The sequence below is a fragment of the Salmo salar genome, chromosome ssa05, assembly GCF_905237065.1.
Source record: "Salmo salar chromosome ssa05, Ssal_v3.1, whole genome shotgun sequence".
Lineage (NCBI taxonomy): Eukaryota > Metazoa > Chordata > Actinopteri > Salmoniformes > Salmonidae > Salmo > Salmo salar.
The window spans coordinates 12,514,675-12,537,499 of NC_059446.1; the positions used below are offsets into that span (position 1 = coordinate 12,514,675).

Genomic DNA, 22,825 nt, shown 5'->3' on the forward strand with positions numbered 1-22,825 from the left:
AATAATAATAATAATAGTAATAATAATAACAATAGTAATAATGCTAATAATTATGCCGACAATAATAATAATAGTAATAATAATAACAATAGTAATAATGATAATAATAATATTAATAGTAACAATGATAATAATAATGATAATAATAATAATAGTAATAATAATAGTAATAATAATAATAGTAATAATAATAACACTAGTAATAATGATAGTAATAATGATAATAATAATGATAATAATAGTAATAATGATAATAATAATGATAATAATAGTAATAATGATAATAATAATGATAATAATAATAATAGTAATAATGATAATAATAATAATAACACTCTTATCCAGAGCGACTTACAAATTGGTGCATTCACCTTATGATAACCAGCCCCAATAAACTAAACATAGAAATAGACTAGACTAGACAGAACATAGAAATACACTAACATAGAACAGTGCCCAAAAACCCCGGAATACATAAATCAAACACCCCTCTACATAGACACACACCCCGAACCACATAAACCAAATACCCCCTGCCACGTCCTGACCAAACTACAATAACAAATAACCCCTATACTGGTCAGGACGTGACATATATGGGTATGTAACTCTCCACCCACTCTCTTTCTCAATATAGGGAGTGTACCCATGCACGTGACTAGTCTTCATGTGCCTGTGAGTATCTAGGTCCGTCTGTCACTGTGTGTGTGTGTGTGTGTGTGTGCGTGCATGCGTGTCTGTAAATGCATTCATGTGTGTGAGTCTTTAGGTAATTAACAACTCTGCTTGGGGATGAATGTGACCTTTATCAGAGGAAACATTCTTCCTCTGCTTCACTGAGACCTGGACAGGAGGAGCCAGAGACTGCGCCGCATCCCAAATGGCACCCTAAACCCTTTCCAGTTCACTACTTTTGACCAGGGCCCACAGGGTTAAAAGTAGTGCACCATATAGGGAATAGGGTAACATTTGGGATGCACACTGGGTTTATGGTAATTTAGCATACTTTAACATGTGAATCATTAACCCAACGTTCTTAGGCGTGTTCTGTGGCAGTAATTACTTTCCATATAAACAAACTGAACAAAACTCTATGCATTTCTGATTATGAGCCACTTGAGCCACTCTTGTGGTTCAGCATTATTTTGAATACAAGTCTAAACTCACTAGCCCAGCCCCTTAGTTTATGGTTGTTTAGCCCCTTAGTGTAACGTTCGTCGTGAGGAAGGGACCAAGGCGCAGCGGGTTGAGTGCTCATAATTAGACTTTTAATGTGAACACTTATAAACAACAAAACAAGAAAACGAAGAACAACGAAAAACAGTCTTGAAGGCAACATACAGCAATACAAGAACAACCTCCCACAAAACCCCATGAAAACAAACTCCTAATTATAGGACCTTCAATCAGAAGCAACGATTACCAGCTGCTTCCAATTGAAGGTCCAACCCCAATAAACTAAACATAGAACTACAATAGACTAGACAGAACATAGAACTATACTAACATAGAACAATACAAAAAAACCACAGAATACATAAACCAAACACCCCTCTACATACACATACAACCCGAACCATATAAAACAAATACCCCCTGCCACGTCCTGACCAAACTACAATAACAAAATAACCCCTATTACTGGTCATGACGTGACACTTAGTTTCTTTAGCCCCTTAGTTTATGGTTGTTTAGCCCCTTAGTTTATGGTTGTTTAGCCCCTTAGTTTATGGTTGTTTAGCCCCTTAGTTTATGGTTCTTTAGCCCCTTAGTTTATGGTTGTTTAGCCCCTTAGTTTATGGTTGTTTAGCCCCTTAGTTTATGGTTCTTTAGCCCCTTAGTTTATGGTTCTTTAGCAGCCTGTTAGTTTATGGTTCTTTAGCCCCTTAGTTTATGGTTGTTTAGCAGCCCCTTAGTTTATGGTTCTTTAGCAGCCTGTTAGTTTATGGTTCTTTAGCCCCTTAGTTTATGGTTCTTTAGCCCCTTAGTTTATGGTTGTTTAGCCCCTTAGTTTATGGTTGTTTAGCCCCTTAGTTTATGGTTGTTTAGCAGCCCCTTAGTTTATGGTTCTTTAGCCCCTTAGTTTATGGTTCTTTAGCCCCTTAGTTTATGGTTGTTTAGCCCCTTAGTTTATGGTTGTTTAGCCTGTTAGTTTATGGTTCTTTAGCCCCTTAGTTTATGGTTGTTTAGCCCCTTAGTTTATGGTTGTTTAGCAGCCCCTTAGTTTATGGTTGTTTAGCAGCCTGTTAGTTTATGGTTGTTTAGCCCCTTAGTTTATGGTTGTTTAGCAGCCTGTTAGTTTATGGTTGTTTAGCCCCTTAGTTTATGGTTGTTTAGCCCCTTAGTTTATGGTTGTTTAGCCCCTTAGTTTATGGTTCTTTAGCCCCTTAGTTTATGGTTGTTTAGCCCCTTAGTTTATGGTTCTTTAGCCCCTTAGTTTATGGTTGTTTAGCCCCTTAGTTTATGGTTCTTTAGCAGCCTGTTAGTTTATGGTTGTTTAGCCCCTTAGTTTATGGTTGTTTAGAGCCCCTTAGTTTATGGTTCTTTAGCAGCCTGTTAGTTTATGGTTGTTTAGCCCCTTAGTTTATGGTTGATTAGCATAATTACAGAAAGTGGCTAGCTGTTTTTTTTATTTTCTTACAATGGCTTGAATGCATTGATTGTTGGTCACTCTGGATAAGAGCGTCTTCTAAATCACTAAAATATAAAATGTAAATGTACATGTGAGTCATAAATAACTCAATTGATTTTTCATTATAAGGCACTTTTACCCATTTTAAAGAAAGCATCATTTTGAATACAAGCCTAAACTCACTGGCCCATCCACTGAGTGAGCTATACAGACATTCACAGAGAAAATCTGAATATTTTCTAGGTTTGATTTCCTCATTATAGCAGTAAAACGTTTCCTCATAAAATGGACTGCATCCCAAATGGCACCCTATTCCCAATGGGCCCTGGTCAAAAGTAGTGCACTATATAGGGAACAGGGTTCTATAGGGCCCTGGTCAAAAGTAGTGCACTATATAGGGAATAGGGTGCCATTTGGGATGCCATCTCCATGCAGACTGTTTGGTTAGTCATATGAACAGAAGGCAGGTGCTGAGCACTGATATGTTTCTTATCATGTAGCTTCCTTATCACAAGCCATAGCACACCATCACACACCACAACCCTGGTAGGGGAGGAGGAGCGAAGGAGGAGGAAGAGGCTGGAGGAGGAGGAGGAGGAGGAGAGGAACGAAGCAGAGGGAGGAGGAGGAGAGGAACGAAGGAGGAGGAGGAGGAGGAGAGGAACGAAGGAGGAGGAAGAGGCTGGAGGAGGAGGAGAAGGAGGAAGAGAGGAACGAAGGAGGAGGCAGGAGGAGGAGGAGGGGGAGAGGAACGAAGGAGGAGGAAGAGGCTGGAGGAGGAGGAGGAGGAGGAGAGGAACGAAGGAGAAGGAGGAGGCAGGAGGAGGAGGAGGAGGAGAGGAACAAAGGAGGAGGAGGAGGAGAGGAACGAAGGAAGAGGAGGGGGGTGGAGAGGAACGAAGGAAGAGGAGGAGGGTGGAGAGGAACGAAGGAGGAGGAAGAGGCTGGAAGAGGAGGAGGAGGCAGGAGGAGGAGGCAGGAGGAGGAAGAAGGAATCTCACTCGTCTAAGAGAGGTATAGGAAGAGAGGAAGAGCGATAGTTCTGGAACCCTTCCAGCAAATGTTGTTGTTGTTGTTGTTGTTGTTGTTGTTGTTGTTGAACAACTGAATAAGAGACGGTTAAATAAGAGCTGTGTTCACAACAACAACAACAGCAATTAGACTGCAGACAAAAAGAAAATGTATTCTTGTTAGAAACTCCTAATTAGTCTATTCTAAAGGTTCCACTGGTTGTTTATCAGGTTCTCTTTCATCCCATTGGCTAATCTTCCAACAGTCCATGAAAGACAAGATGATTGACATGCAAACCACAGTAAAACCAAAGCCTGTTTAAGAGTATGTCTGAATGCTAGTTACAGAGAGAGAGAGAATCATCGGTAGCCTACTCAGACTATGTCCAAGTCTTATATTACGCTACCCACCGGATAGCTCAGCATTTTACTGGACATATCATTAAGAACGGCCAGAAGGTACAAGGTGACATTTACGATCTAACGATGAGAGCGTGTGTGTGTGTGTGTGCTTAATTATGAAATAGCAGGAGACATCAGCCTTGCTCACTGTTCCAGCCTATTTCATGCTTCACTGAGCCCTTATCACGCACACACACACCCACACACACACGCACGCACGCACGCACGCACACACACACACACACACACACACACACACACACACACACACACACACACACACACACACACACACACACACACACACACACACACACACACACACACACACACACACACGCACGTGTCTCTATATCCAGAAACCACTAAATGTTGGCGTTAGCTCAATCTAATTTACAAAACAAGATGTGACAGGAGCTTTATGTTTTAGTCATGTTTTGACAGCTAACAAAACCTGCTGCCTAAACCAAAGAAGTGCATTACAAATGGCATCCTAATCCCTTTATAGTCCATAGGGATCTGGTCAAAAGTAGTGCACTATAAAGGGAACAGGGTGCCATTTGGGACTTAGCCCAGGTCTTTCAAGTCGAAGGTTGAGTGTTCCTGTAAATAATACATGATGAAAACTTTAGCTTATTACTTTTGACTGCGCTGGTTTGTACTGGTACAGTGAAAGGAATAAAATACCACTTCAAACAGAGAGACAATTACTGTTCTATCTGAGAGAAACAGAGGAGAGGAGAGAGCATATCTGAATAATAATAATACTCTGTTTTATAGTTACCTCTGTCTCCGTGCTTACCAAAAACAATATCCTGTAACAATACAACAATACAACTATTGCCGCCACCAAATGTTTCCTCCAGATGTTTATGCAGAACCATAAGGAAAGGTGTGGTTTCACATCTATATCCATTGACAATTACCGTAGCAACAGCTTGCAGGGTAGTTTGTTTTTAAAGTGGTAACCTCCTTCTGAGAGAACCCACAGTGTGGTTTACCTTTATCTAATAGGTTAAATATAGGGCCTAACTGTCCAATATATCATTTATACATAACTACCTTATGATATGACATGATATTCAGTAATAAAACACTAACTTATGATATGACATTATAATCAGTAATAATACACTGTAACTTATGATATGACATGATATTCAGTAATAAAACACTAACTTATGATATGACATTATAATCAGTAATAATACACTGTAACTTATGATATGACATGATATTCAGTAATAAAACACATGAGAGATTTGAAAGGCAGTTTAATGAAAAAGTGATGCTCACATGATGATTTACATATTTCTCTGTCAGATGTCACCATAGCAACTCATTGAGCAACGAGCAGGTCTGCTTTTTACTGCAGAAGATCTAAGAGCCTGAGGGGAGAGGAGAGGTAGAGAGAGAGAGAGGAGAGGGAAGAGGTAGAGGGGAGAGAAAGGAGAGAGGATAGAGAGGAAAGAGAAGAGGTAGAGGAGAGAGAGGAGGTGGAGGAGACGGAGGAGAGAGAGAGAGAGAGCAGAGGTGGAGAGAGGGGATTGTTGGAGAGAGAGAGGAGAGGTGGAGAGAGAGAGGAGAGAGTTGGAAAGAGAGAGGAGAGGTGGAGGGGTGGTGAGTAACAGTTTGTACTGTATAGACTCCTGGGTCTGCATCCTACAACATCCATTTCTGTCTCTCGCTCTCTCTCTCTCTCTCTTTCTTATGCTACATCTCTCTACACTCATTCTCTTGTTTTCTGTTATTCGCTCTCCATCTCTCTTTCTCATTCTCTGTCTCCTTTCTTCTTCCCCCTGTCTCTGTTTCTGTCTCTGTTTTTCTGTCTCTCTCTGTCTCTGTTTCTCTGTCTCTGTCTTCTTCTATGTTTCTCTCTCTGTCCTATCTTTTGTACAAATACTTCCTCTACCTACAATACAAACTCAGTCTCAATTGAATGTCAAATCCCCTAACACTCTTCTGGATTGAATAAGCATACACAGAGCTATGTGCTGCAGTTTGTCACATCAATGTGATTTGGGGTTTCTATAAAACACTGTTTTTGTTGGAAAATAATATTGTCTCGGGCGTGTACAAATACGCACACAGACTCTCACAGACACACATGCATGGCCACACACAGACTCTCACGGACACACATGCATGGCCACACACAGACTCTCACGGACACACATGCATGGCCACACACAGACTCTCACGGACACACATGCATGGCCACACACAGACTCTCACGGACACACATGCATGGCCACACACAGACTCTCACAGACACACATGAATGGCCACACACAGACTCTCACAGACACACATGAATGGCCACACACAGACTCTCACAGACACACATACATGGCCACACACAGACTCTTATCTCCTCTGATGTAATGATGTCACGGTATTTCTCTCCTTCAGATTCAAGTCCATTTCACATGGCAGCTCACAAAAGGAGTCCATCATTGATTTATGAAAGCAGATGTGTGTAAGGTGTGTGTGAGGTGTGTGTGTGTGGTGCATATGTACGTGTGTGTGTGTGTGTGTGTGTGTCTTTGTGTGTGTGTGTGGTGCATATGTACGTGTGTGTGTGTGTGTGTGTGTGTGTGTGTGTGTGTGTGTGTGTGTGTGTGTGTGTGTGTGTGTGTGTGTGTGTGTGTGTGTGTACATCTGTCCTTTCATCCGCTGCTTAGACAGCCAAACAGTGCTGATTCAGAAGGCTAAAGGTCTTCTGAGTGACAGAAAGAACGATAACTAATTGAGCTAATCTTCATTTTTCAAACTCAAATTAAGTCAAAAGTAGTGCACTACATCGGGAATAGGATGCCATTTGGGACGAACCCATAATAGCTTCATTAGGTTGGTGATTAGAGAGAGACAAAAAGAACAGTCACCCAGTGTGACAGATCTCCTCATTACAGAACAGAGTTGTGACATGGACGAGCTTGTGAAGCTGATTCATTTAGAGAAATGACACCCTATATACACTCAGATAACACCCACTCTGTTGCTGCACCCTAAATGACACCCTATTCCCTTTGTAGTGGACTATACCAGACTAAGGCTCTGGTAGACAATAGGGCCCTATATAGGGAGCCATTTGGGACATTTCCACTGTTTATTTAACTATGCAAGTCAGTTAAGAACAAATTTGAATTTACAATGACAGTCTACCAGGGAACAGTGGGTTAACTAACTGCGTTGTTCAGTGGCAGAAGGACAGATTTTTACCTTGTCAGCTCAGGGATTCGATCCAGCAACCTTACGGTTACTGGCCCAACACTCTAACCACTAGGCTACCTGCTGCCCCTCGTTTGGTGATGGACTGCATTGAATTCTAACCACTAGGCTACCTGATGCCCCTCATTGGGTGATGGACTGCATTGAGTTCTCGTTGGGTGATGGACTGCATTGAATTCTAACCACTAGGCTACCTGCTGCCCCTCATTGGGTGATGGACTGCATTGAGTTCTTTAGTCAGGAAAAAGGTACATCTAGATGTAAGAAACTGGCCTCTAACGTGACATTTAATCAAGATGATCTAAACCAGGAAGTTCCATTGAGATCACAAATCTCTGCTTGCTAACACTTCCCAAGACCTGGCCAAGATTCAGAATGACTTCAGAGCAATTTCCCCATAAAGAAACCTTCCTGTGGTAAAATGCATATGACTTTATGGAATAAGGTACATCTAGATGTAAGAAACTGGCTTCTAACGTGACATTTAATCAAGATGATCTAAACCAGGAAGTTCCATTGAGATCACAAATCTCTGCTTGCTAACACTTCCCAAGACCTGGCCAAGATTCAGAATGACTTCAGAGCAATTTCCCCATAAAGAAACCTTCCTGTGGTAAAATGCATATGACTTTAATGGAAGGTCTAGTAAAGGCTAGCAGTGCTTGAAAAGTGCAGCTTCATCCTTTTGACCTGTATATCAGTAACGCAGAGGTATCTCTGGCTCTATACAGTTTCTCTGGCTCTATACAGCTTTACAGTACCCCAACACAGGGATCTCTGGCTCTATACAGTTTCTCTGGCTCTATACAGCTTTACAGTACCCCAACACAGGTATCTCTATATAGCTTTACAGTACCCCAACACAGGTATCTCTATATATCTCTACAGAACCCCAACACAGGTATCTCTATATATCTCTACAGTACCCCAACACAGGTATCTCTATATAGCTTTACAGTACCCCAACACAGGTATCCCTATATATCTCTACAGTACCCCAACACAGGTATCTCTATATAGCTTTACAGTACCCCAACACAGGTATCTCTATATATCTCTACAGTACCCCAACACAGGTATCTGTATATAGCTCTACAGTACCCCAACACAGGTATCTCTATATAGCTTTACAGTACCCCAACACAGGTATCTCTATATATCTCTACAGAACCCCAGCACAGGTATCTCTATATATCTCTACAGTACCCCAACACAGGTATCTCTATATATCTCTACAGTACCTCAACACAGGTATCTGTATATAGCTCTACAGTACCCCAACACAGGTATCTCTATATATCTCTACAGAACCCCAACACAGGTATCTCTATATATCTCTACAGTACCCCAACACAGGTATCTCTATATATCTCTACAGTACACCAACACAGGTATCTCTATATAGCTTTACAGTACCCCAACACAGGTATCTCTATATATCTCTACAGTACCCCAACACAGGTATCTGTATATAGCTCTACAGTACCCCAACACAGGTATCTCTATATATCTCTACAGTACCCCAACACAGGTATCTCTATATAGCTCTACAGTACCCCAACACAGGTATCTCTATATATCTCTACAGTACCTCAACACAGGTATCTGTATATAGCTTTACAGTACCCCAACACAGGTATCTCTATATATCTCTACAGTACCCCAACACAGGTATCTCGATATATCTCTACAGTACCTCAACACAGGTATCTCTATATATCTCTACAGTACACCAACACAGGTATCTCTATATAGCTTTACAGTACCCCAACACAGGTATCTCTATATATCTCTACAGTACCCCAACACAGGTATCTGTATATAGCTCTACAGTACCCCAACACAGGTATCTCTATATATCTCTACAGTACCCCAACACAGGTATCTGTATATAGCTCTACAGTACCCCAACACAGGTATCTCGATATATCTCTACAGTACCTCAACACAGGTATCTCTATATATCTCTACAGTACACCAACACAGGTATCTCTATATATCTCTACAGTACCCCAACACAGGTATCTGTATATAGCTTTACAGTACCCCAACACAGGTATCTCTATATATCTCTACAGTACCCCAACACAGGTATCTCTATATATCTCTACAGTACCCCAACACAGGTATCTCTATATATCTCTACAGTACCCCAACACAGGTATCTCTATATATCTCTACAGTACCCCAACACAGGTATCTCTATATATCTCTACAGTACCCCAACACAGGTATCTCTATATATCTCTACAGTACCCCAACACAGGTATCTCTATATATCTCTACAGTACCCCAACACAGGTATCCCTATATATCTCTACAGTACCCCAACACAGGTATCTGTATATAGCTCTACAGTACCCCAACACAGGTATCTCGATACAGCTCTACAGTACCCCAACACTGTTAGCACTCTCTCAATATAATTTCAATTCAATTTCAATTATAGGGGCTTTATTGGCATTGGAATCATATGTTTACATTGCCAAAGCAAGTGAAATATATTTTTGTTGGTTATGTTGTCTTATTTGTGTCTAGTGGGGTATATGGGGGAGAGAATGCTGTCACCTCCAGGTAGGTGTTTGTCCCCCTGTGTGCTGAGGGTGTCAGGTTCTTGTCCAGTTCTGGCATTTAGGTCGCCACAGACTAGTACTTGTCCCTGGGCCTGAAATGGTTGATCTGGTTGATTCTAGGATGGAGAAGCTGTCATTGTTAAAGTATGGGGATTCTATTGGGGGGATATATGTTGCACACATGAGGACATTTTTCTCTGTTGAGATCATTTCCTTATTAATTTCTAGCCAGATGTAAAATGTTCCTGTTTTGACTAATTTAATGGGTTAGGGGTTAGGTCTGCTCTATACCAAATTAGCATACCCCCTGAGTCTCTTCCCTGTTTCACAGGAAACATAGTTTCATAGTTCAGTGGATGGGACTACCTGCTCTCTGTAACCTAGAGAGCAACCAGGGGGTCTGTCTCCTTTATATCATGTTTCTTGTAGGATGACAATGTCTGTATTTCCAATTTCTTTGATCAAGTCTTGGTTCCTGCTCTTTAGGCCAAGGGAAGATGGCCTCAGACCTTGTTTATTCTAGGATGAGATAGTAAAAGCTTTGTGGGGCCACAGAGACAGATCATAGGCTGTTGGTGGTGCTGCTCTATGGGACAGAGATGACAGGAACCACTGTGTTTGATGGATCATGTGATGGTTCAAAGAGGAGAGGACAGGATGATGAGAGGGAAGGCTGGGAAGGAGAGAAGGAGAGAGGGAAAGTTGGAGAGAGGGAGAGGTCGAAAGAGGGAGAGGAGGACTGAGAAAGAGGAGGAGAAAGGGAGGGAGGGTGGGGAGAGGTAGAGAGTAGAAGTGGAGTGAGGGGGAGGTGGAGAAAAGGAGAGATGAGAGAGGGAGAAGTAGAGAGGTGTAGAGAGGGAGAGGTAGAGAGAGAAACAAGTGAAGTGAGGAGGAGAGAGGGAGAGGTGGAGAAAGGAACAGGTGAGTGAGGGAGAGGAGGCGAAAGGGAGGGTGGAGAGAGGGAGAGATAGAGAGTAGAGGTGGAGTGAGGGAGAGGTGGAGAAAAGGAGAGGTGGAGAAGTAGAGGTGGAGAGAGGGAGAGGTAGAGAGAGGAACAGGTCAAGTGAAGAGAAGAGAGGGAGAGATAGAGAGAGGGAGAAGTAAAGGTGTAGAGAGGGAGAGGTAGAGAGAGGAACAGGTTGAGTGAGGGAGAGGAGGAGAGAGGGAGAGCTGGAGAGAGAGAGGGAGGTAGAGTGAGGGAGAGGTGGAGAGAAGGAGAGTTGGTGGGATATACTGTAGAAGATAGGAATCTAACAGAGAAGGCCATTGGATCACACTGGTAGGTTTGATCCCTTAAACGTTCTCTCTCTCAGTGGCTCCACACAGGCTTTGATGGGTCTCTGACTGTTTGCAGCCAAGACAGTGGGGAAACTAACCCCCTACAAAGAAATGCATGTGTTGCTCCTCACTCAGCAGGCAGGCTGGCTACACTTCTCCCTGTGAAGTCAGACTGGCTGAATTCTGTACTCTGTAATGTGTTGCTCCTCACTCAGCAGGCAGGCTGGCTACACTTCTCCCTGTGAAGTCAGACTGGCTGAATTCTGTACTCTGTAATGCTTTGGTTGGATTGAACAGAATAACTACAGTACAGTATGAACCAGGTCACGTGACAGCAGGTAACTCAGTACTTGATCCTACTTCAAACACCAGGTGTTCTTACGGCTTGGCTAAAGGGTAATCCTTTACCCCTTAGACTCCATCCCAAATGACACACTTTTGGGGACCTGGTCGAGGAATAGGGTGCCATTTGGGATGCATTCTTAGAGTGGAAGACCTTAGGGAGAAGATCTGTGGGAGAAGGTTTCTCTGCATTCACAGTGTGATGGATGTACTACTACTACTGGTTAATCCCTGTCTAGTCAAGCCTTATCTCTAGCTATGTTCTGGTAACAGAAACCAATGGATTAACCGCATTACTTCAGGTACCAACAAGGTATTGTGTGAGTCCCAAATATTCCCTACAAATGGGCTCTTGTATAGTTCACAACGAATAGGGTGCCGTATGGGATGTATACGTCAACTCATTCTGTTGTGGAAGCACAGGTCTTATCTCTAGACCAGGTTGTGTTCTACCTACCTGTCTTATCTCTAGACCAGGTTGTGTTCTACCTACCTGTCTTATCTCTAGACCAGGTTGTGTTCTACCTACCTGTCTTATCTCTAGACCAGGTTGTGTTCTACCTACCTGTCTTATCTCTAGACCAGGTTGTGTTCTACCTACCTGTCTTATCTCTAGACCAGGTTGTGTTCTACCTACCTGTCTTATCTCTAGACCAGGTTGTGTTCTACCTACCTGTCTTATCTCTAGACCAGGTTGTGTTCTATCTACCTGTCTTATCTCTAGACCAGGTTGTGTTCTACCTACCTGTCTTATCTCTAGACCAGGTTGTGTTCTACCTACCTGTCTTATCTCTAGACCAGGTTGTGTTCTACCTACCTGTCTTATCTCTAGACCAGGTTGTGTTCTACCTACCTGTCTTATCTCTAGACCAGGTTGTGTTCTACCTACCTGTCTTATCTCTAGACCAGGTTGTGTTCTACCTACCTGTCTTATCTCTAGACCAGGTTGTATTCTACCTACCTGTCTTATCTCTAGACCAGGTTGTATTCTACCTACCTGTCTTATATCTAGACCAGGTTGTGTTCTACCTACCTGTCTTATCTCTAGACCAGGTTGTGTTCTACCTACCTGTCTTATCTCTAGACCAGGTTGTGTTCTACCTACCTGTCTTATCTCTAGACCAGGTTGTGTTCTACCTACCTGTCTTATCTCTAGACCAGGTTGTGTTCTACCTACCTGTCTTATCTCTAGACCAGGTTGTGTTCTACCTACCTGTCTTATCTCTAGACCAGGTTGTGTTCTACCTACCTGTCTTATCTCTAGACCAGGTTGTGTTCTACCTACCTGTCTTATATCTAGACCAGGTTGTGTTCTACCTACCTGTCTTATCTCTAGACCAGGTTGTGTTCTACCTACCTGTCTTATCTCTAGACCAGGTTGTGTTCTACCTACCTGTCTTATCTCTAGACCAGGTTGTGTTCTACCTACCTGTCTTATCTCTAGACCAGGTTGTGTTCTACCTACCTGTCTTATCTCTAGACCAGGTTGTGTTCTACCTACCTGTCTTATCTCTAGACCAGGTTGTGTTCTACCTACCTGTCTTATCTCTAGACCAGGTTGTGTTCTACCTACCTGTCTTATCTCTAGACCAGGTTGTGTTCTACCTACCTGTCTTATCTCTAGACCAGGTTGTGTTCTACCTACCTGTCTTATCTCTAGACCAGGTTGTGTTCTACCTACCTGTCTTATCTCTAGACCAGGTTGTGTTCTACCTACCTGTCTTATCTCTAGACCAGGTTGTGTTCTACCTACCTGTCTTATCTCTAGACCAGGTTGTATTCTACCGACCTGTTTTATCTCTAGACCAGATTGTGTTCTACCTATCTGTCTGAAGGGGGCTGTAGCCATGTACTCAGGATAATCTATATCTCTCTGAGCTCATTCCAGATGCTCACACCCACACTACATCTTGTCACACACACACACACACACACACACACACACACACACACACACACACACACACACACACACACACACACACACACACACACACACACACACACACACACCTAAACACATCAGAGGCCATGCGACAGTGCGACAATCACAGGGGAACTCGGTACAGTTCATCTACTAACCCTAACACTAACCCTAACCCTAACCCTAACCTTAACCCTATCCCTCTCAGGAACAGTTTATCTACTAACCCTAACCCTAACCATAACCCTAACCTTAACCCTATCCCTCTCAGGAACAGTTTATCTACTAACCCTAACCCTAACCCTAACCCTAACCTTAACCCTATCCCTCTCAGGAACAGTTTATCTACTAACCCTAACCCTAACCCTAACCTTAACCCTATCCCTCTCAGGAACAGTTTATCTACTAACCCTAACCCTAACCCTAACCTTAACCCTATCCCTCTCAGGAACAGTTCATCTACTAACCCTAACACTAACCTTAACCCTATCCCTCTCAGGAACAGTTTATCTACTAGCCCTAACCCTAACCCTAACCTTAAACCTAACAGTTAGGGTTAGGGTTAGGGTTAGGGTTAGGGCTAGGGCTAGGGTTAGGGCTAGTAGATGAACTGTTACTGAGAGGGTTAGGGTTAGGCCTATCCCTAACCCTCACCCTTACCCTAGCCCTGACCCTAACCCTTAGCCTTAACATTAGCCCTAACCCTAACCTTAAACCTAACCCTAGCCCTAACCTTAACCCTAACCCTAGCCCTAGCACAGACTGTTTATCTGTAGAGACTCTCGACCTCTGTCATAACAGTAGCAGACTGTCAATCTGTAGAGTCTCTCGACCTCCGTCATAACAGTAGCAGACTGTCTATCTGTAGAGACTCTCGTCCTCTGTCATAGCAGTAGCAGACTGTCAATCTGTAGAGACTCTCGTCCTCTGTCATAACAGTAGCAGACTGTTTATCTGTAGAGACTCTCGTCCTCTGTCATAACAGTAGCAGACTGTCAATCTGTAGAGACTCTCGTCCTCTGTCATAACAGTAGCAGACTGTCAATCTGTAGAGACTCTCGTCCTCTGTCATAGCAGTAGCAGACTGTTTATCTGTAGAGACTCTCGTCCTCTGTCATAACAGTAGCAGACTGTTTATCTGTAGAGTCTCTCGTCCTCTGTCATAACAGTAGCAGACTGTTTATCTGTAGAGACTCTCGTCCTCTGTCATAGCAGTAGCAGACTGTCAATCTGTAGAGACTCTCGTCCTCTGTCATAGCGGTAGCAGACTGTTTATCTGTAGAGACTCTCGTCCTCTGTCATAGCAGTAGCAGACTGTCAATCTGTAGGTACTATATGTGGGGGGGGGGGTGGTGGTAATGATATAACACTGTGTGTTGTGGGTGTGCATGCGTGTGTGTGTGTGTGTGTGTGTGTGTGTGTGTGTGTGTGTGTGTGTGTGTGTGTGTGTGTGTGTGTGTGTGTGTGTGTGTTTCTCTGTGTCTGTGTGTGTTTCTCTCTGTGTGTGTGTGTGTGTGTGTGTGTGTGTGTGTGTGTGTGTGTGTGTGTGTGTGTGTGTGAATGTGTGTGTGTGTGTTTCTCTGTGTCTGTGTGTGTCTGTTTCTCTCTCTGTGTGTGTGTGTGTGTGTGTGTGTGTGTCCGTCTGTGTGTGTGTGTGTGTGTCTGTGACTGACACACACACACACACACACACACACACACACACACACACACACACACACACACACACACACACAGATGACAATCAAAGCGAGGAGATGTTTGGATGAATGACAGGACAGACGGTGCAACACTGACGCACACAGTACTGGTAAAGCATAAATAATACATTGAAATAGATGAGGAAGTCTACAGGAAAAGAGAAATGATTACATGCACCAATCAAACATTTATTACACTTTTTTAACAGACCCAAAGTTTAGAAAGACACCTGGAAATGTTGAAGTTTCTGCACTGCCTCTCAACAGCATTAGACTCATGTCTCTACCTCTTTCTCAACAGCATTAGACTCATGTCTCTACCTCTTTCTCAACAGCATTAGACTCATGTCTCTACCTCTTTCTCAACAGCATTAGATGCATGTCTCTACCTCTTTCTCAACAGCATTACATTTACATTTACATTTACATTTAAGTCATTTAGCAGACGCTCTTATCCAGAGCGACTTACAAATTGGTGCATTCACCTTATGATATCCAGTGGAACAACCACTTTACAATAGTGCATCTAAATCTTTGAAGGGGGGGGGTTAGAAGGATTACTTTATCCTATCCTAGGTATTCCTTAAAGAGGTGGGGTTTCAGGTGTCTCCGGAAGGTGGTGATTGACTCCGCTGTCCTGGCGTCGTGAGGGAGCTTGTTCCACCATTGGGGTGCCAGAGCAGCGAACAGTTTTGACTGGGCTGAGCGGGAACTGTGCTTCCTCAGAGGTAGGGGGGCCAGCAGGCCAGAGGTGGATGAACGCAGTGCCCTTGTTTGGGTGTAGGGCCTGATCAGAGCCTGAAGGTACGGAGGTGCCGTTCCCTTCACAGCTCCGTAGGCAATCACCATGGTCTTGTAGCGGATGCGAGCTTCAACTGGAAGCCAGTGGAGAGAGCGGAGGAGCGGGGTGACGTGAGAGAACTTGGGAAGGTTGAACACCAGACGGGCTGCGGCGTTCTGGATGAGTTGTAGGGGTTTAATGGCATTAGACTCATGTCTCTACCTCTTTCTCAACAGCATTAGACTCATGTCTCTACCTCTTTCTCAACAGTATTAGACTCATGTCTCTACCTCTTTCTCAACAGCATTAGACTCATGTCTCTACCTCTTTCTCAACAGCATTAGACTCATGTCTCTACCTCTTTCTCAACAGCATTAGACTCATGTCTCTACCGCTTTCTCAACAGCATTAGACTCGTCTATACCTCTTTCTCAACAGCATTAGACTCATGTCTCTACCTCTTTCTCAACAGCATTAGACTCGTCTATACCTCTTTCTCAACAGTATTTCCCCTAACTGCAGAAACAACAGGGACTTATTAGACCCCCAATACACACCACAACACTGCCATTATGGGTGAGTCAGTCTAACATCTCCAGCTTCTTCTTTGATGTTTACTGTCGGCTGTATAGCTTGGTTGAGAGCCAAAGTAATTGAATATGCGTCATTCAGTGGCGGTCGGTGGCGTTTATGATGAGGGAGGATGATTTTGTTTTTCATGAGCATGGCCGTATTTATATTACAGCATATTGGATGCCTTTCATTCATATTCCATTCACCCAGTTCAATGTAACAGTGATAAGTTTAGCCTACTTCATGATACTCACATTTTCCCTCTACCCATCATGAGGTTGCTATCCTATCCTATGAATGAAAGTTGACAACATAGGTGCACACAGGTCGAGAGACAAATTTGAGGCGACAGACAGTGACACATGGACAGACAGTGACACATGGACAGACAGTGTCATTCAACACCGCCTTGCAGACTTGCCTGCATCTAGCTGATCTACTGTAGGGTGGAATCATTAGTCCAACAGTTGCAAACGATAGTTTCTATTGGACAAATTCAGGTATGTTTATCCCCGTTTTGTTCTGTTTTCTTCCGTTTTTTGAACAGAATCGGCAGAATGAATACGCCCCTGATCACACGTAAACACAGTTCACTTTCATAGCAGCCACGTTGTATTCTATCTCATATCAATAATCTCTCCTCCCCTCACCTTTTCCCTTCATTTGTGGACTTTAATGCACAGCACATCAGCTGTATGTGACCAGGCGAAACAACCTTTCCAAGCCAAGCCAAACCATATCATAACCGCTGACCGCTACACACAGGCTACATCCTTGTCACCATATTAGCTAAAGTAACATCGTAGTCCACATAGCTAATAGAACTAACGCGTTAGTAAACCCTCTACAATCATGTAGTAATGTTACAGTGTATAGTCAGTAAACAGTTTAGCAGTTACACCAGCGGGCCCCGGTGGCAATAACTTAGTAAAACCAAAAGCTTACCGTGACTTGGAAGAGTTCCGGTGTTGTGTTGGATAGTCATAGCCAGCTAGCTAACATTTCATCCCTCTGTTTGAGCAGGGTGTTTGAGTGGGCTAAACTAGCTAGCTGTATTTGCTAGCTAAGTAAGTGAAACTGAAGAAAAATTATGAAATCTCTTTCTCTATCTTGCTTCTCCTTCATTTTTGAAGAAATTAATTTGTTAAAAACTGTTCAACTATTGTCTCTCTCTCTCTTTGAGTCAACTACTCACCACATTTTATGCACTGCAGTGCTCGTTAGCTGTAGCTTATGATTTCAGTTCTAGATTTATTCTCTGATCCTTTGATTGGGTGGACAACATGTCAGTTCATGCTACAAGAGCTCTGATAGGTTGGAGGACGTCCTCCGGAAGTTGTCATGATTACTGTGTAAGTGGGTGAGAACCATGATTCTCCTGGGTTTTGTATTGAAGTCAATGTACCAAGAGGAGGGGGGAAGCTAGCTGTCCTCCGGCTACACCATGGTGCTACCCTACAGAGTGCTGTTGAGGCTACTGTAGACCTTCATTGCAAAACAGTGTGTTTTAATCAATTATTTGGTGACATTAATATATTTAGTATAGTTTAATCTATAAAGGATAACTTTTGACATGTTTTACACTTTTTATTTTTATGAAATTCACTGAGGAGGATGGTCCTCCCCTTCCTCCTCTGAGGAGTCTCCACTGGCCGTCAATCATCCAGAGACGAGGCCCTAACAAACACGAGTGGCAACTTCTCTGAAGTTTCAACAGCCAGTCAGAAAATTGTTACAGCCTTTCTCTTACAATTGTTTCATTTCATTTTTATTTTACCAGAGAAGTCACATTGAGATATACATCTCTTTTTCAAGTGAGCCCTGGTCAAGAAATAATTGAAGCAAAACAAAATTGACAGCATAGTTATTTTTGTGAAAATTGCATTCTAAAATGGAAATGTTGAACTTTGTTTGCCGTATCTTTTTAATAACATTTCTGGTTGTAAGTTTAGAAAGAAGGAGAACGAGCGTGAGAAAGACACATACACACACACAGAGAGAGAGAGAGAGAGAGAGAGAGAGAGAAAGAGAGAGAGAGCGACAGAGACAGAGACAGAGAAAGAGAGACAGAGAGAGATTAAAGAGACAGAAAGAAAGACAGAGCAAGAGAGAGAGAGAGAGAGAGAGAGAGATTAAAGAGAGACGAAAGACAGAGAGAGAGATTAAAGAGAGACGAAAGACAGAGAGAGAGATTAAAGAGAGACGAAAGACAGAGACAGAGATTAAAGAGAGACGAAAGACAGAGACAGAGATTAAAGAGAGACGAAAGACAGAGACAGAGACAGAGACAGAAGAGAGACGAAAGACAGAGACAGAGATTAAAGAGAGAGAAAGACAGAGACAGAGTGAGAGAGACAGAGTGAGAGACAGAGATTAAAGAGAGAGAAAGACAGAGACAGAGTGAGAGAGACAGAGTGAGAGAGAGAAAGACAGAGACAGAGTGAGAGAGAGACAGAGACAGAGTGAGAGAAAGACAGAGACAGAGTGAGAGAGAGACAGAGACAGTGAGAGAGAGACAGAGACAGAGCGAGAGAGAGACAGAGAGAGAGAGAGAGAGAGAGAGAGACAGAGAGAGAGAAAAAAAGACAGAGAGCGATTAAAGAGACAGAAAGGCAGAAAGAGAGACAGAGAGAGAGAGTGATTAGAGACAGAGACAGAGTGAGAGAGAGACAGAGTGAGAGAGATACAGAGTGAGAGAGAGACAGAGACAGAGACAGAGACAGAGACAGAGACAGAGAGAGAGACAGAGAGACAGAGAGAGAGACAGAGAGAGAGAGAGAGAGAGAGAGAGAGAGAGAGAGAGAGAGAGAGAGAGAGAGAGAGAGAGAGAGAGAGAGAGAGACAGAGAGAGACAGAGAGACAAAGGCAGAAAGAGAGACAGAGAGAGAGTGATTAGAGACAGAAAGACAGAGAGAGAGAGAGAGACAGAGAGGCAGAGAGAGAGTGAGAGACAGAGAGAGAGTGATTAAAGATACAGAAAGACAGAGAGAGAGAGAGAGAGAGAGAGAGAGAGAGAGAGTCATACAGAAACGTACAGCGATTTGTTTAATTGGTTGTGACTCATTCTAAAAGTCTTGTTACAGCAGAATGATTGATCAGGCAGCAGGAGACACCGTGTGGAAACTGATGTAGAAACATACACAGCTGCATTTTTGTGAAATTTCTGGACTTTTTGGAGTGTCAAATTTTTTCACCATTAAAAATCCTATATTCCCTAACCCCTAACCCTAAACCTAACCCTAACCCTAACACCAAAACCCTAACCCTTAAGCTTACAATAGCATTTGAACAAATTTAGGACCTGAATTTTCACCATTAAAAATCCTATTTTCTCTAACCCCTAACCTAAACCTATCCCTAAACCTGACCCTAAACCTAACCCTAACCCCAAAGCCCTAGACATAACCCTTAAGCTTAAAATAGCATTTTAACAAATTCATCACCTGAAAAAATGTCAGGTCCTGAATTTTTCAACAGACCTGAATTTTTCTTCAACAGTTCTTGTTTTCCTACCTTGTCAGGACATTAAGTCGAAATATGAGGACATTGGGGTCCTGATAATGTAGGAAAACAAGTACACACACACACACACACAGCCTGACAACACTCCAGCCATGGCAATGTATCATGTGGTTCTTGTCAACACAATGAGATACAATGTAAAGGCTAGTGGTCAATCCTATAATATATCTTATGTCTATTTATGAAATGGATGGCTGCGAAAATATATTTTACTGCAAAGTTGGTTGGCTGGAGGGGTATTAGGATATATAACATTAGGATATATAGCATATAACATTAGGATATATAACATTAGGATATATAACATTAGGATAAATAACATTAGGATATATAACATTAGGATAAATAGCATTAGGATATATAACATTAGGATAAATAACATTAGGATATATAACATTAGGATAAATAGCATTAGGATATATAGCATTAGGATATATAACATTAGGATATATAACATTAGGATATATAACATTAGTATATATAGCATTAGGATATATAACATTAGGATATATAACATTAGGATATTTAACATTAGGATATTTAACATTAGGATATATAACATTAGGATATATAGCATTAGGATATATAACATTAGGATATATAACATTAGGATATATAACATTAGGATATATAGCCTTAGGATATATAGCCTTAGGATATTTAACATTAGGATATATAACATTAGGATATATAACATTAGGATATATAGCCTTAGGATATATAGCCTTAGGATAAATAACATTAGGATATATAGCCTTAGGATATATAGCCTTAGGATATATAGCCTTAGGATATATAGCATTAGGATAAATAACATTAGGATATATAGCCTTAGGATATGTTATTAAAGCGTCTAGGAAATATCGACCTGTAAACACAGAGATGCAATAGCCTGAAATATCAACTAGGAATATTTATGACGAATGTAAGATTTTTCTTTTTGGTAGCTTATTAATAGACAACTATCCAAGTCAAATGTGCTCTCATTCAGTGCTGTATGTTCCTGTCTGACAACAATACAGACAGTTACACATGTTTTATGATGTTGTGGCTATTGGAATCTAATCGAATCTAAGGAAAACAAGTGGCTTCAGACACTGAAAACTATACTTCTTTGCAGTCAAAGGTTCCTTTGTGGATGTTATGTGTTCATCCCCTACTCTTGCAGTTATGTTGGCATGGCAACACCAAGTATTCTTTCAGGATCAATGAGGCAACTGGGAGGCTCCAATGAAAGGAATGTGAACCCAACCCTGGACTCTGACACCCTCTCCAGAGCTCTACAACTTGACTCCAATGTGGTATAACATGTGCCTCCAGGATTGGTGTTTTAAGTTACCCCTTATCATTTGGAAGTGATCTTTGATTCATGGCTAGTACAATACGACTTCTTGAATCCAACATGACCTTCCGCTGGCTAACTGCATTCGTGATGCATACTGGGATGTTCCATTCTGTTCAGGTTGAGCTGGAACATTGCTTTTTCAAGACAGTCATGTCCACCATCCTGGCTGTCTGCCCTGCAGTTGCAGTACATGTGGACTTGGAGACAGGGGAGGACGTACATGTGGACTTGGAGACAGGGAGGACGTACATGTGGACTTGGAGACAGGGAGGACGTACATGTGGACTTGGAGACAGGGAGGACGTACATGTGGACTTGGAGACAGGGAGGACGTACATGTGGACTTGGAGACAGGGGAGGACGTACATGTGGACTTGGAGACAGGGAGGATGTACATCTGGACTTGTAGACAGGGGAGGATGCAACCACACATGATGACAAGCGCATAAGGCAGGTTTTCATCTTACTGTGCCTCTCCAACTCCATCCTGAATCTCCCTCCCCTCTGGCAGTTATTACAAACAGAAACACCATGGAACTGGACTGCCACGTCAGGACGCCATTCAACAGTCAACATGCCATCTGGAAAGTGCTGGCGTGTATTGTCCTCATAAGAAAGATGTTTTACTACTAGCCATGGCTGATTACCATGCTTGGCCAGCTCCACCTCCTCAACAACCCTTTGACTGTCCATCAAAGCCCAGGGATCATCTTCAAATGTAAATGTGTGTGGAGCTGTTCTACATCCCTCACAGCCAACACTTCATAGTTGTAGTCTATGAGCTACACTAAGTAACCTCTAGCTAACCTGAGGTCAGCCTCCTCATCTCTTGCTGGAAATGCCCCAGACCATAATCACAGCCAACTACCCACAGTAAATATCCTCCCTTCCAAAATAATATAAAGAAATATGCAAGACGTGACCTGCAGGACCTGTTGCCACATTCAACATTAAAAACTCCAACCACAGGTCAGTTAGGTGTTCGATAGACCTAAGAGCAGGTCTGTTTGTGACAGATGTTCAGACTCTCCTTCACAACCAGACAACCAGCCATTCAGTCAGCCTGAAATAACATTCCAGTCAATGGGGTCTCGTTGGCATGCAAGCTGCATCTACTCAGTGCCTGCACCCAACTGTTGTGGAAATGGAAACTGATCACCACACAGCCCTGATTACACTGCCAGTCATACAGGAAGGATGCTGCCCTGTCGCTGCAGCTTATCCAGAACGACCAGTTAGCTGTGCAACATGGTCAGGCCCCAGAACTACAACCACTACTGGTTACTGGTCAGGTCCCAGAACTACATCCACTACTGGTTACTGGTCAGGCCCCAGAACTACATCCACTACTGGTTACTGGTCAGGTCCCAGAACTACATCCACTACTGGTTACTGTCAGGCCCCAGAACTACATCCACTACTGGTTACTGTCAGGACTCAGAACTACAACCACTACTGGTTACTGGTCAGGTCCCAAAACTACATCCACTACTGGCTACTGGTCAGGCCCCA

General features: G+C 42.7%; 1 protein-coding gene across 1 annotated transcript in view; it reads right to left on the reverse strand.

Moving 5' to 3' along the window:
• The window catches only part of LOC106604321 (FERM and PDZ domain-containing protein 3), a 210,077-nt gene that overhangs the window by 183,105 nt on the left and 4,147 nt on the right, over positions 1–22,825 (reverse strand). The gene's annotated exons all lie outside the window — the stretch shown is intronic.